The following is a 13,892-nucleotide window of genomic DNA, read 5'->3' on the forward strand; positions in this document are numbered from 1 at the left end:
GTGATGTTTATCTTTTATGCATCTTATTTTGCTTAGTACTGCGGTAGCATTATAAGATGATCCCTTACTAAAATTTCAAGGTATAAGTGTTCTCCCTGAGTATGCACCGTTGCGACAGTTCGTCGTGCTGAGACACCACGTGATCATCGGGTGTGATAAGCTCTATGTTCACATACAATGGGTGTAAGACAGTTTTGCACATGCGGAATACGGATTAAACTTGACGGGCCTAGCATGTATAGACATGGCCTCAGAACACTGGAGACCGAAAGGTCAAACATGAATCATATAGTAGATATGATCAACATAGAGATGTTCGCCATTGAAAACTACTCCATCTCACGTGATGATCGGACATGGTTTAGTTGATATGGATCACGTGATCATTTAGATGACTCGAGGGATGTCTATCTAAGTGGGAGTTCTTAAGTAATTTGATTAATTGAACTTAATTTATCATGAACTTAGTCCTGATAGTCTTTGCATATCTATGTTGTAGATCAATAGCTTGTGTTGTAGCTCCCCTATGTTTTTGATATGTTCCTAGAGAAAACTAAATTGAAAGATGATAGTAATAATGATGCAGACTGGATCCGTGATCTGAGGATTATACTCGTTGTAGCACAACAGAATTATGTTCTTGATGCACCACTAGGTGACAGACCTATTGCAGGAGCAGATGTAGATGTTGTGAACATTTGACAAGCTCGGTATGATGACTACTTGATAGTTTAGTGCACCATGCTTTACGGTTAGAACCGGGACTTAAAAAACATTTTGAACACCACAGAGCATATAAGATGTTCCAAGAGTTGAAATTGGTATTTCAGACTCATGTCCATGTCGAGAGGTATGAGACCTCTGACAAGTACTTTGCCTACAAGATGGAGGAGAATGGCTCAACCAGTGAGCATGTACTAAGAATGCCTGGGTAGTAAATCGCTTGAATCAAGTGGGAGTTAATCTTCCAGATAATATAGTGATTGACAGAGTTCTCTAGTCACTATGACAAAGCTACTAGAACTTTGTGATAAACTATAATATGCAAGGGATGGCGAAAACGATTACCGAGCTCTTTGCGATGCTGAAATTGGCGAAGGTACAAATCATGAAAAAGCATCAAGTGTTGATGGTTCACAAGACCAATAGTTTCAAGAAAATGGCAGAGGAAAAGAAAGGGAACTTCTAGAAGAATGACAAGCAAGTTGCCACTCCTATGAATAAGCCCAAAGCTAGACCTAAGTCTGAAACTGAGTGCTTCTATTGCAAAGGGAATGGTAACTAGAAGCGGAACTACCCCAAATACTTAGAAGATAAGATGGATGGCAAAGTGAACAAAGGTATATTTTATATACATGTTATTGATGTGTATTTTACTAGTATTCATAGTAACCCCAAGGTATTTGATACCGGTTTAGTTGCTAAGATTAGTAACTCGAAACAGGAGTTACAGAATGAACAGAGACTAGTTAAGGGCGAGGTGATGATGTGTGTTGGAAGTGATCCCAAGGTTGATAAGATCACCATCGCACGCTCCCTCTACCTTCGGGATTAGTGTTGGACCAAAATAAATGTTATTTGGTGTTTGCGTTGAGCATGAATATGATTGGATCATGTTTATTGCGATACGGTTATTCATTTAAGTCAGAGAATAATTGTTGTTCTATTTACATGAATAAAACCTTCTATGGTCATACACCCAATGTAAATGGTTTATTGAATCTCGATCTTAATGATACACATATTCATAATATTGATGCCAAAAGATGCAAAGTTGATAATGATAGTGCAACATATTTATGGCACTGACGTTTAGGTCATATTGGTGTAAAGCACATGAAGAAACTCCATGCAGATGGGATTTTGGAATCACTTTATTATGAATCATTTGATACTTGCGAACCATGCCTCACGGGCAAGATGACTAAAACTCCGTTCTCCGGAACAATGGAGCGAGCCAATGACTTATTGGAAATAATACATACCGATGTATGCGGTCCAATGAGTGTTGAGGCACGCAGCGGGTATCGTTATTTTTCTGACCTTCAAAGATGATTTGAGCAGATATGGGTATATCTACTTGATGAAACACAATTCTAAAACATTTGAAAAGTTCAAAGAATTTCATAGTGAAGTGGAGAATCATCGTAACAAGACAATAACTATGATCTAATCGCGGAGGCAAATATTTGAGTTACGAGTTTGGCCTTCGTTTAAAACAATGTGGAATAGTTTTACAACTCACGCCACCTGGAACACCACAGCGTAATGGTGTGTCTGAACGTCGTAACCATACTTTATTAGATATGGTGCAAACTATGATGTCTCTTACCGACTTACCACTACCGGTTTGGGGTTATGCATTAGAGACAGCTGCATTCACGTTAAATTGGGCACTATCTAAATCCGTTGAGACGACACTCTATGAACTATGATTTGGAAAGAAACCAAAGCCATCATTTCTTAGAGTTTGGGGTTGCGATGCTTATGTGAAAAAGTTTCAAACTGATAAGCTCGAACCCAAATCAGATAAGTGCGTCTTCATAGGATACCCAAAAGAAACTGTTGGGTGCACCTTCTACCATAGATCCGAAGGCAAAATCTTTGTTGCTAAGAATGGATCCTTTCTAGAGAAGGAGTTTCTCTCGAAAGAAGTGAGTGGGAGGAAAGTAAAACTTGATGAGGTAATTATACCTTCTCTTGAATTGGAAAGTAGCACATCAGTGAAAACCATTCCCATGATGCCTACACCAACTAGAGAGGAAGCTAACGATGATCATGAAACTTCAGATCAAGTTATTACTAAACCTCATAGGTCAACCAGAGCACATTTTGCACCAGAGTGGTATGACAACCCTGTTCTAGAAATCATGTTAATAGACCATGATGAACCTATGAACTATGAAGAAGCTATGATGATCCCAGATTCCGATAAATGGCTTGAGGCCATGAAATCTGAGATAGGATCCATGTATGAGAATGGAGTATGGACATTGGTGGAATCGCCCAACGATCGGCAAGCCATTGAGAATAAATGGATCTTCAAGAGGAAGACGAACACTGATGGTAGTGTTACTATCTACAAAGCTCGACTTATCGCAAAAGGTTTTTGACAAGTTCAAGGAGTTGACTACGGTGAGACTTTCTCACTCGTAGCGATGCTTAAGTATGTCCGAATCATGTTATCAATTGCTGCATTTTATGAAATCTGGCAAATGGATGTCAAAACCTGCATTCCTTAATGGATTTCTTAAAGAAGAGCTGTATATGATGCAATCAAAAGGTTTTGGCAATCCTAAAGGTGCTAACAAAGTGTGCAAACTCCAATGATCCATCTATGGACTGGTGCAAGTATCTCGAAGTTGGAATATACTCTTTGACAAGGTGATCAAAGCATATGGTTTTATACAGACTTATGATGAAGCCTGTATTTACAAGAAAGTGAGTGGGAGCTCTGTAGCATTTCTGATATCATATGTGGATGACATATTATTGATTGGAAATGATATAGAATTTTTGGATAGCATAAAAGGGTACTTGAATAAGAGTTTTCAATGAAAGACCTCGGTGAAGCTGCTTATATATTGGGCATAAAGATCTATAGGGATAGATTGAGACGCTTAATAGGACTTCCACAAAGCACATCCCTCGACAAGATTTTGAAGAAGCTCAAAATAGACCAGTCAAAGAAAGAGTTCTTGCTTGTGTTGCAAGGTGTGAAGTTAAGTAAGACTTAAAACCCGAACACGGCAGAAGATAGAGAGAGAATGAAAGTCATTCCCTATGCCTCAGCCATAGGTTCTATGAAGTATGCCATGTGTACCTGACCTATTGTGTACCTTGCCATGAGTTTGGCAAGGGGGTACAATAGTGATCCAGGAGTAGATCACTAGACAGCGGTCAAAATTATCCTTAGGTACCTAAATAGGACTAAGGAAATGTTTATCGGTTATGGAGGTGACAAAGAGTTCGTCGTAAAGGGTTACGTCGATGCAAGCTTTGACACTAATCCGGATGACTCTAAGTCTCAATCTGGATACATATTGAAAGTGGGAGCAATTAGCTAGAGTAGCTCCGTGCAGAGCATTGTAGACATAGAAATTTGCAAAATACATACGGATCTGATTGTGGCAGACCCGTTGACTAAACCTCTCTCACAAGCAAAACATGATCACACCTTAGTACTCTTTGGGCATTAATCACATGGCGATGTGAACTAGATTATTGACTCTAGTAAACCCTTTGGGTGTTGGTCACTGGTACGTCCAATTAGCATCATGTTTTCTTACTATTATTTATAATGTTTTTATCCATAATAATGCTTTTTGGAGTAATTTTAATGCCTCTTCTCTCATAATTTGCAAGGTACACATCAAGAGGGAGAATTATGGCAGTTGGAAATCTGGACCCAGAAAAGCTACGTCAGGCCACCTATTCTGCACAACTCCAAACAAGCTGAAACTTCACGGAGATATTTTATGGATTATTTAAGAATTATTAGAGAAAATAACTACCAGAGGGGCCCACCAGGTGGGCACAACCCACCTGGGCGCGCCAGGGAGCCCAGGCACGCCCTGGTAGGTTGTGCCCTCCACGGCCCACCTCCGGTGCCCATCTTTTGGTATACAAGTCATTTTGACCTAGAAAAATAAGGGGAGGACTTTCGGGACGGAGCGCCACCGTCTTGATGCGGAACTTGGGCAGGAGCACTTTTGCCCTACGGCGGAGCGATTCCGCCGAGGGAACTTCCCTCCCGGAGGGGGAAATCATCGTCGTCATCATCACCAACAACTCTCCCATCTTGGGGAGTGCAATCTCCATCAACATCTTCAACATCACCATCTCCTCTCAAACCCTAGTTCATCTCTTGTGTTCAATCTTCGTTCACCGACCTGCAATGAAGAAGAACAAACGAAGAACGAGGAAGAGGAAGAACTAGGCTTAAGGAGAAAAGATAAAATATAAAAAAGTGGTAGATGATTGTTCGATTGTGTGTTGTTGTTCAATCGGCCGTCAACTCTCGTCTATATAAGAGGCGGATGGATTTCCCGTACAAGAAAATGACTTGCCTTGTCGTGCAAATCATCAAAATCTAGCCAAATTCAGACTTTTCATGACTCCCTGCCCGGATGTCCGGCCTAGCCCTGTTTTCTGACAACTTACTATTTTGGCTCTAGAATCCACATACGACCTCGGTATGCACAAAACCAACCGTATAGACGAGATGCACAACTTTCATGTTGAACACTTTTCGATATGAGGCCATCTTGAGGGTGTTTCAGGCCGTTTTCTAAAGTCCGCAGCAGAAAAACTTGTCCGGACGTTCGGACGATTTCCCGGATTGTCCGGCCTTTACCCAGATCATCCGGGACATGACCCAGATCATCCGGCTTCAACTTTTAGCTTCTGTTGTTTGGTTCAATTTTTCGGCCCCCGGTCGGATGATCTGGACCCCGGTCCGGATGATCCGGCCATGCAGTGTTGCAGCGCACAGTTTTGGTTGTAACTTTTGCATACGACCTCAGATTAAGACGATTTTTATACCAAAATCATCCGTTTCGACGAGACGAAGAACTTTTCTGTTTATGTATTTTTCATCGGAGGTCATCTTAATTAGGTTTCATGCTATTTTCTAATCTGATGTCAACACGGGTATCTCCGAAATTGTCATATCTTTTGCACTTGAGCTCCGTTTTAGTCCATCTTCATATTTATTTTGATCATCTTGAAGAGGGCCATCAAATGGTGACATGAAATCATAATTTTAACCTCATCCCATTATAGACTCAAGTCACTCTTTGCGACCATGCCATTTTTGAGCGTCAACACATGCGCCCTTGTTTTTCTGCAAACCTAGCGTGCCGAAAAATAACTTGTACCTTGTTGGTTCTAAGGATGATGTCAACACTCCATCGGCCATTTATATGCTTAGGGAGATAATTATATATTGGCCATATGGATCAGCAACCAAATGCAGCTAATCAAATGAATGATGATGTGGTAAAACCCTTGCATGATGTAAGAAGTTATATTGCGTCCATGGATCAAAATAAGTCCATAGAGGGTAACCAGTCATACCTGAGGATGTATTCCATGGCATCGGCATAAATGACATAGTTGGAGAATGTGGAGAATGTGTGCACCGAAGACGTTGAAACCTTCGGCTTGCTCGTTCATAATTTTTCACTCTTTTCCTTCTTTACAATTGCCGCACTTCTTGCAATAGAAGCTTGCACACCATTCTTCTTTTGAGTACTTCCTTTGGGAACCCATGCCATGTTTCTCTTTCCAAGCTCCTGTGCACTAATTTTATGTAATTTCTTCTTTTGCCAATATGATAAGCCGAATGGGCGCCCCGGCTATGATTTTGCTTGAACTAATGACACTTCTTGTTTTTTCCTTGTGCACTTTCAACATCTTTTCTTCAGATTTGGCACTTTGATTTTTAACAATTGATTGCTTTACTTCTTTGCCTTTTGTAGCCAATGTCAACACTTTAATTGGCTCTTCGTCATTTGAGATCGAATCTGAAATAGCACACTTACGACCATCCTTCTTGACCTTGTATACTTGCTTGACCACCTCTCTCTTCGTCCATGGGCTCCGGACCGATTCCTTTTTATTGAAACAGTCTTTAACATGTGATTGTTCAAATGTTGGTCCTCTCGGAGCTGCATAATATTTATGATATGGTTTAAAATAATATAGAGAATGTGCCATTGTATCATACCTGTCCCATGATGGATATGGATTTACGTGAGCATAGGGAGGCATCCACGACATTGGCATTGGCGGCCCAAAATAAGGATATGAACAAGTTGCATTCAAATTCTCTTCTTGCCAATATCGATCCTTGGATTTGTGCCTAGGGGGTGATCTTGATGCTTTTGCATTAGTTGGCTGATAAGCATTGTTCTCCTCACTCATCTTCTAATACTTTTCCAATAGTTGGGCGAAAGTGAATTTCGGTTTTTTACCTTTGTGCTTACATCGGCCTTTGTTTCCTTTGGTTGTGCTTGCACCGATCTTTGGATTTTCTCGTTGCCCCCCAGTCCTTGGCATCTCCATTGCAGCCTCGATGGAATTCCCACTCTCAAGATTATGTTCATTATGCTCTTCAACAACTTCTTTACTTGAAGGTTTGATCCCATCACTTGTAGTTTTTACCTTCTCTTTAAATGGATCGGCTTGAAGTAGCCAATGCAAAAACTTTTTGCCATTAGGACCAATCGGAATAGACTGGTCATCTCTTGGTGTTTCAACAAATTTCAATCATCCTTTTTCAATGGCCGATTTAACTATTTGATGAAACATGTTGCAATCCTCAAAACTATGCTTGAACGAATCATGCAACTTACAATACATTCCTCCTTGGATAGATGGCTTGACATGGTGATCAAGAATTCTAATGTAATTATTTTTCAATAACAAATCAAAGATTTGGTCACACATGTTTGAATCGAAGGTATACCTTTTGTTTTCTAGCCGATCTTGTTGTGAGAACGACTTTGGAGTTAAGCAAACGAATGGTTCAGATTTGGCACCTTCCCATTCGGCTATGAATTCTATTTTGCATTCTTTTTCCGATTTCTTTAAATAAGAAACTATACTAGCATCAGTTTTCCCAAAAGATTTTAACCTTGGATTTAAATTTCTGAAATCAAAGTAGTTAGAACATACATGTCTGAACTGAGACCATGTGTAAGCCAAGTATGATGCAAGCAAAGCTACCCAATTAGGTATGAACTTTAAATAAATCAATGGGAAACACTTTGGCTGCAGTAATAAGTCACTATCGGTCTCTTTGAATGGTACAATGTATTGACCGATATGCTTAGTAACAATTTTATTGCTAACAAGTAAATTACCCTTCTTCATTGGTCTTTGAAAATTACTTATGAGAATTTTTCTAATAGATGCATCAACAATAAAGTTGTGACCAAATATGAATATAGGTAAATTACTTGCTAGACATACCTCTTCAAATATGTTGGGAGAGCATGATGATTGCATGGCATGAATAATATCATGCTTTGCTTTTGGATGGCTTCCCAACACCGAGCCATAATTTTCTTCTTGATTCCGTGCATCATAAATTTGAAGATCTTTTTCAACCAAACTTTGTTCGGCTACTTGTTCTAGTCCTTGAAGCTCGTCAATTTCTATGGCACGAAACTCATAGGGCAGGAAGTAGGTTCCATTAACTTCATAAAAATCAAGTTGATTGCCTTGCTATGCTTTCCATGCCCTTTCTCAATAATGATTGCCTCTTTGGATTTGATGGACTCAGAATATATACTACTTGATTCGGCTTTTCCAATAACCGAATTTTCTTTGTTACCTGAATCAATAAATTTATCTTTTTGAATTTGCAAGGCTTCTCTCTCTTGTCTAATTTTAGTCCATATCTCAGCTTGGCGAGCTTTGAACCTTTTCATCTCAATTTCCATCCACTCCTCATCAGATTGACGCCAATACTTTGTGACTCTTTTGATAATGAGGTGCCGAAACTTTGCAATTGTTTAGGTGGTACACCGGATGGTACAACACTGGGTGACTGCATCATTTGCACAACTCTAGCTTTTACTGCAGCAAAATCATGAGGCTTCCCGCCTTCTATTAGTTCCTGTCGAATGGAGTTGCACAAATCCCAAGAGAATGTAAGCTTGTTCTCAACCACCCAGTCTAGATATGGTTGCCCCTGATGCTTTTAGACTCTTTTGGCAATGAGATGTTGCCGAAATTCTGTAATTGTGTAGGGGGGACATGATATTCCACGGTAGTAGGTGAAGGCATTTGTGCTCATGCAGAAGTTTCACTTATTCGACCATGTCCATGAAGGTGCGGAGCCGAATTATGGACATCAAGAGTTGTGTATGGTGCCAAAAAATTAGTAGCATTAGGTGTAGCATATGATGTTTGAGGGTAATTGGCCAAATAACTAGTAGTAACATGGCCAATTCCCCTATCCACCGGCACGTTTGGATTAACGTACTGCAAGTTATTTGCCGATGAATAAAAACTTAAAACACTTTGTTGCATACCATTGGACGTTCCTACATAGGGTGTCTCAACTTGATTAGCTGAACTCATCATGTTATTCATCGGCATATAAATTTGTGGGGTTGTTGATGCATGAGAGTTGGGATACATATGTTGCATGTTGCTAAAATTATATGAAGTAGAATCATGGAGATTTTCTTGCATCGGCCCTTGCACATAATTAGATGCATGATTGATAAAGCTAGGGCTAGCTGATACATTATCCTCGTCAGATGATCTAGCAACAACATATGCATTATTTGCATCTACATATGTGAATTTAGTATTCATATTACCTTTGTAGATTGCAAACCCTAGATGACGATCTCTTCGTAGCAAGAACGGGTCGGAGACCGTTAAAAGCTTCGTCCCTAGCGGAGTCGCCAAAAAGTGTGTTCGCACACGAACACGTCACCATGTACCTCCAACGCCGAGGGTGATGCACCACAGCTCACATCAAAGGAGACCCACCGGAAGCGCGGTACGCAAGACAATCCGGCGGGCGCTTTTGTAGACCCGAAACCCCACATGCCCGGGAGGGACCCCGTCAGGACGCGCGGCGGCTATGGGCTGCCCTAGGTCGGCCTGACCACCCCTAAGGCCTTGAGGTTCGCCGCCCTGCAATGAAGAAGAACGAACGAAGAACGAGAAAGAAGAAGAACTAGGGTTAAGGAGAAAAGATAAAAGATAAAAAAGTGGTAGATGATTGTTCGATTGTGTGTTGTTGTTCGATCGGCCGTCACCTCTCGTCTATATAAGAGACGGATGGACTTCCCGTACAAGAAAAGGACTTGCCTTGTCGTCCAAATCATCAAAATCTAGCCAAATTCGGACCTTTCACAACTTCCGGCCCGGATGTCCGGCTCGAGGCCCGGATGATTCGGCCTAGCCCAGTTTTCTGATAGCAACTTACTGTTTTGGCTATAGAATCCACATACAACCTCGGATTTGGACGTTTTTAATATCAAAATTGTCCGTTTCGACGAACGAAGAACTTTCATGTTGAACACTTTTCGACCTGAGGCCATCTTGATGGTGTTTCAGACCGTTTTCTAAAGTCTATAGCAGAAAAACTTGTCCGGACGTTCGGACGATTACCCAGATTGTCCGGCCTTTACCCAGATCATCCGGGACTTGACCTAGATCATTCGGCTTCAACTTTTAGCTTCTATTGTTTGGTTCAATTTTTCGGCCCCCGGCAGGATGATCTGGACCCCAGTCCGGATGATCCGGCCATGCAGTGTTGCAGCGCACAGTTTTGGTTGTAACTTTTGCATACGACATCAGATTAAGACGATTTTTATATCAAAATCGCCGTTTCGATGAGACGAAGAACTTTTATGTTGAAGGATTTTTCATCGGAGATCATCTTAATTAGGTTTCATGCTACTTTCTAATCTGATGTCAACACGGGTATCTCCGAAATTGTCATATCTTTTGCACTTGAGCTCCGTTTTAGTCCATCTTCATATTTATTTCGATCATCTTGAAGAGGGCCATCAAATGGTGACATGAACTCATAATTTTAACCTCATCCCATTATAGACTCAAGTCACTCTTTGCGATCATGCCATTTTTGAGCGTCAACAGTCTCCTTATAAAATGGTTTATGGAAAAGCTTGCCATTTGCCTATTGAGTTACAACATAAAGCATTTTGGCCAATCAAAGAGCTCAACTATGATTTCAAACTTGCTGGTGAAAAGTGGTTATTTGATATTAGCTCATTAGATGAATGGAGAACCCAAGCTTATGAAAATGCAAAATTATTTAAAGAAAATGTTAAAAGATGGCATGACAAAAGAATTCAAATGCGTGAGTTTAAGGTCGGAGAATATGTTCTTTTGTACAACTCTCGTTTCAGATTCTTTGCAGGAAAACTCCTCTCAAAATGGGAAGGCCCATATGTCACCGAGGAGGTTTATCCGTCTGGAGCCATCAAAATAAATAATTCCGAAGGTACTAACCCGAAGGTTGTCAATGGGCAACGAATAAAGCATTATATCTCAGGTACGCCTATTAATTTTGAAAGTAATATTATCCAAACTATGACACCAGAAGAACACATAAAAGAGTCCTTCCGGAACACTCCAGAATTGTGAAAATAAGGAGGTACATGATACGGTAAGTAAACGGACTCTGAAAAATCCACAAAAATAGTTTTTATCAGTTTTGGAATATTTAAGAATTTTGGGAATAAAGAAACTTCCAGGAAGCGTCCATGGTGTCTTGTGCCCACCTGGGACACCTTCTGTACTCCATTTTTCTACCATATACTTGCCCTCCAAGATAAAAAATCTACATATACTTCCCGAACCTGTTGATCATCGTATCGCGGACAAATCCTCTGTTATCTTTTCTTATTGTTTTCTATCAGATCTGCCGAGCAAGGCATCATGTCTTGTTCTTCATCCAACAACGTGGAAGAGGATGCTTGGTTGATGAAGATCGAGCTAAAGAGAGAAGAGCCCTTGGAATCCTCGGAGTAGATGAGATCAAGGAGGTTACCGTAGATCAGCCTCCGGCCTTCGAACAAGTGCTGCCAGCTGAAGAGGAGGAGGAAGATATCCTTAAACCTTACTGTACTCATCTTACACCTGCTAAGATTGAAGCCTTTCGCATCATTAAGATAGTTCGCACACAAAATAAGTATCTCACTCGTGAAAATATTCTGCATCAAGAGCATATCACCCATCTCCGGAGCGTCATCCGTCGATTGGAAAATCTCTTGATCCTTAAGGACAGAATATCTACTTCATCACCATCATCATCCCCACCACCAAAGGAGAATTGAGTATTGGGTATGGGCACTCCCCTTGGCTTCCGCCAAGCTTGGGGGAGGTGCCCCGGTATCGTAACATCCCACTATCTTTTTGCTTTTACTTATTTTTAGTTCGATCCTTTTGCTTTAGATGAATAAAAGTTTAGTTCGATCCTTTCTTCTTTGAGAGTTTGCTTAGTGATCTATCCTTGTAATCGTGTGCAAGTTATATAATAAAATTTAGTTTGAGTTTTTGCTTTCTTTACTTTCATGTTGCAAATAAAAGAAAATAAATAAAAAGGAAACAAATAAAAGAAAGGAAATAAATAAAGCAAAGATTATATACTAATCCTATGGTAGGTGATGGCACCACATGAGGAAAAGTATAAGTAGAAAAATATATTAGAGATTGACAAACATATCATTAGTCAATGATGCAACTCATGAAAGAATTAATAAGGGATGAGAAGATTCACATCTAAATATACTGTCCTAGAAATCTTTTGTGATTGTGAGCCCTCATCAAAATATTATATGCCAAAATTGTTGACGTTGGACAAGGAAGACAACCTAATGATTTATGTTTGTTCATATCCACATAGAAGTCATATTGTCATAGATCCTTTAACATGTGGCACTTTCCCCTATCTTTGCTAGCTAAAAATTCTGCACTAAGTAGAGATACTACTTGTGCATCCAAAAACCCTTAAACCCAAATCTTATTTTCAAGTGTCCACCATACCTACCTAGGGATTGAGCAAGATCCCTCAAGTAAGTTGTCATCGGTGCAAAAAGGCAATAAAAATTGCTTATAAAAGTGTGAGATCATTTAGTGTAAGAGAAAATTGAGCGTTGCACGAACTTGTGATGGTGAAGAATAAAAGCGACAGACTGCATAATAAAGGTTGATATCACAAGGGGCAATGTAACTTGACATTCTTTTGCACTAAGGGATTGAGCATACAAACAAATAAGTGCATGGCAACCTCTTCTTCCCTCTGCGAAGGACCTATCTTTTACTTTTATGCAAGAGTCAAAGTTTTTCTCTCTATTCCTTTTATTTTTCTCCTTTGGCAAGCATCATGTGGTGAGGAAAGATCTAGGCACATATATCCAGTTGAATATGGGTGGCATGAGTTATTATTGTTGACATCACCCTTGAGGTGAGTACGTTGGGAGGCGAAACCATAAGCCCCTATCTTTATATGTGTCCGGTTGAAATGTTTTGCTCATGTGTATGCGGTGAGTGTTAGCAATCATAGAAGACTATATGATGGTTGAGTATGTGGACTTGCCTAAAGGCTCCGACACGTGACCCTTCCTGAAAATATGATGAATTGTAGTTGCAAAGTTGACTGAGAACATAGTTTGTTGGTTTCTAATAGAGTTTTTGCTTTATACTTCGATTGTGTGATGAACTATTACTTATTCATGAGAAGTATATGATAAAAGTTCTACGATAAAAGTCCAATGTTTAATTTTGTTGCTATTATAAGAAACAACATAATGCTTCTATGTCCGTATTTTGTTTTTATCGACACCTCTCTCTCAAAGCATGTGGACATGTTTTTCGATTCCGGTTTTCGCTTGAGGACAAGCGAGGTCTAAGCTTGGGGGAGTTGATACGTCCATTTTGCATCATGTTTTCTTACTGTTATTTACAATGTTTTTATCCATAATAATGCTTTTTGGAGTAATTCTAATGCCTTTTCTCTCATAATTTGCAAGGTACACATCAAGAGGGAGAATTCTGGCAACAAATCTGGACCTAGAAAAGCTACGGCAGGCCACCTATTCTGCACAACTCCAAACAAGTTGAAACTTCACGGATATTTTTATGGATTATTTAAGAATTATTGGAGCAAATAACTACTAGAGGGGCCCACCAGGTGGGCACAACCCACCTGGCCGCACCAGGGAGCCCAGGCGCACCCTGGTGGGTTGTGCCCTCCTCGGCCCACCTTCGGTGCCCATCTTTTGGTATATAAGTCATTTTGGCCTAGAAAAAAATAAGGGGAGGACTTTCGGGATGGAGCGCCGATGTCTCGAGGCAGAGTTTGGGCAGGAGCATGTTTGCCCTCCGGCGGAGCG

This window comes from Triticum dicoccoides, chromosome 2A, assembly GCF_002162155.2.
Source record: "Triticum dicoccoides isolate Atlit2015 ecotype Zavitan chromosome 2A, WEW_v2.0, whole genome shotgun sequence".
Taxonomy (NCBI): Eukaryota; Viridiplantae; Streptophyta; class Magnoliopsida; order Poales; family Poaceae; genus Triticum; species Triticum dicoccoides.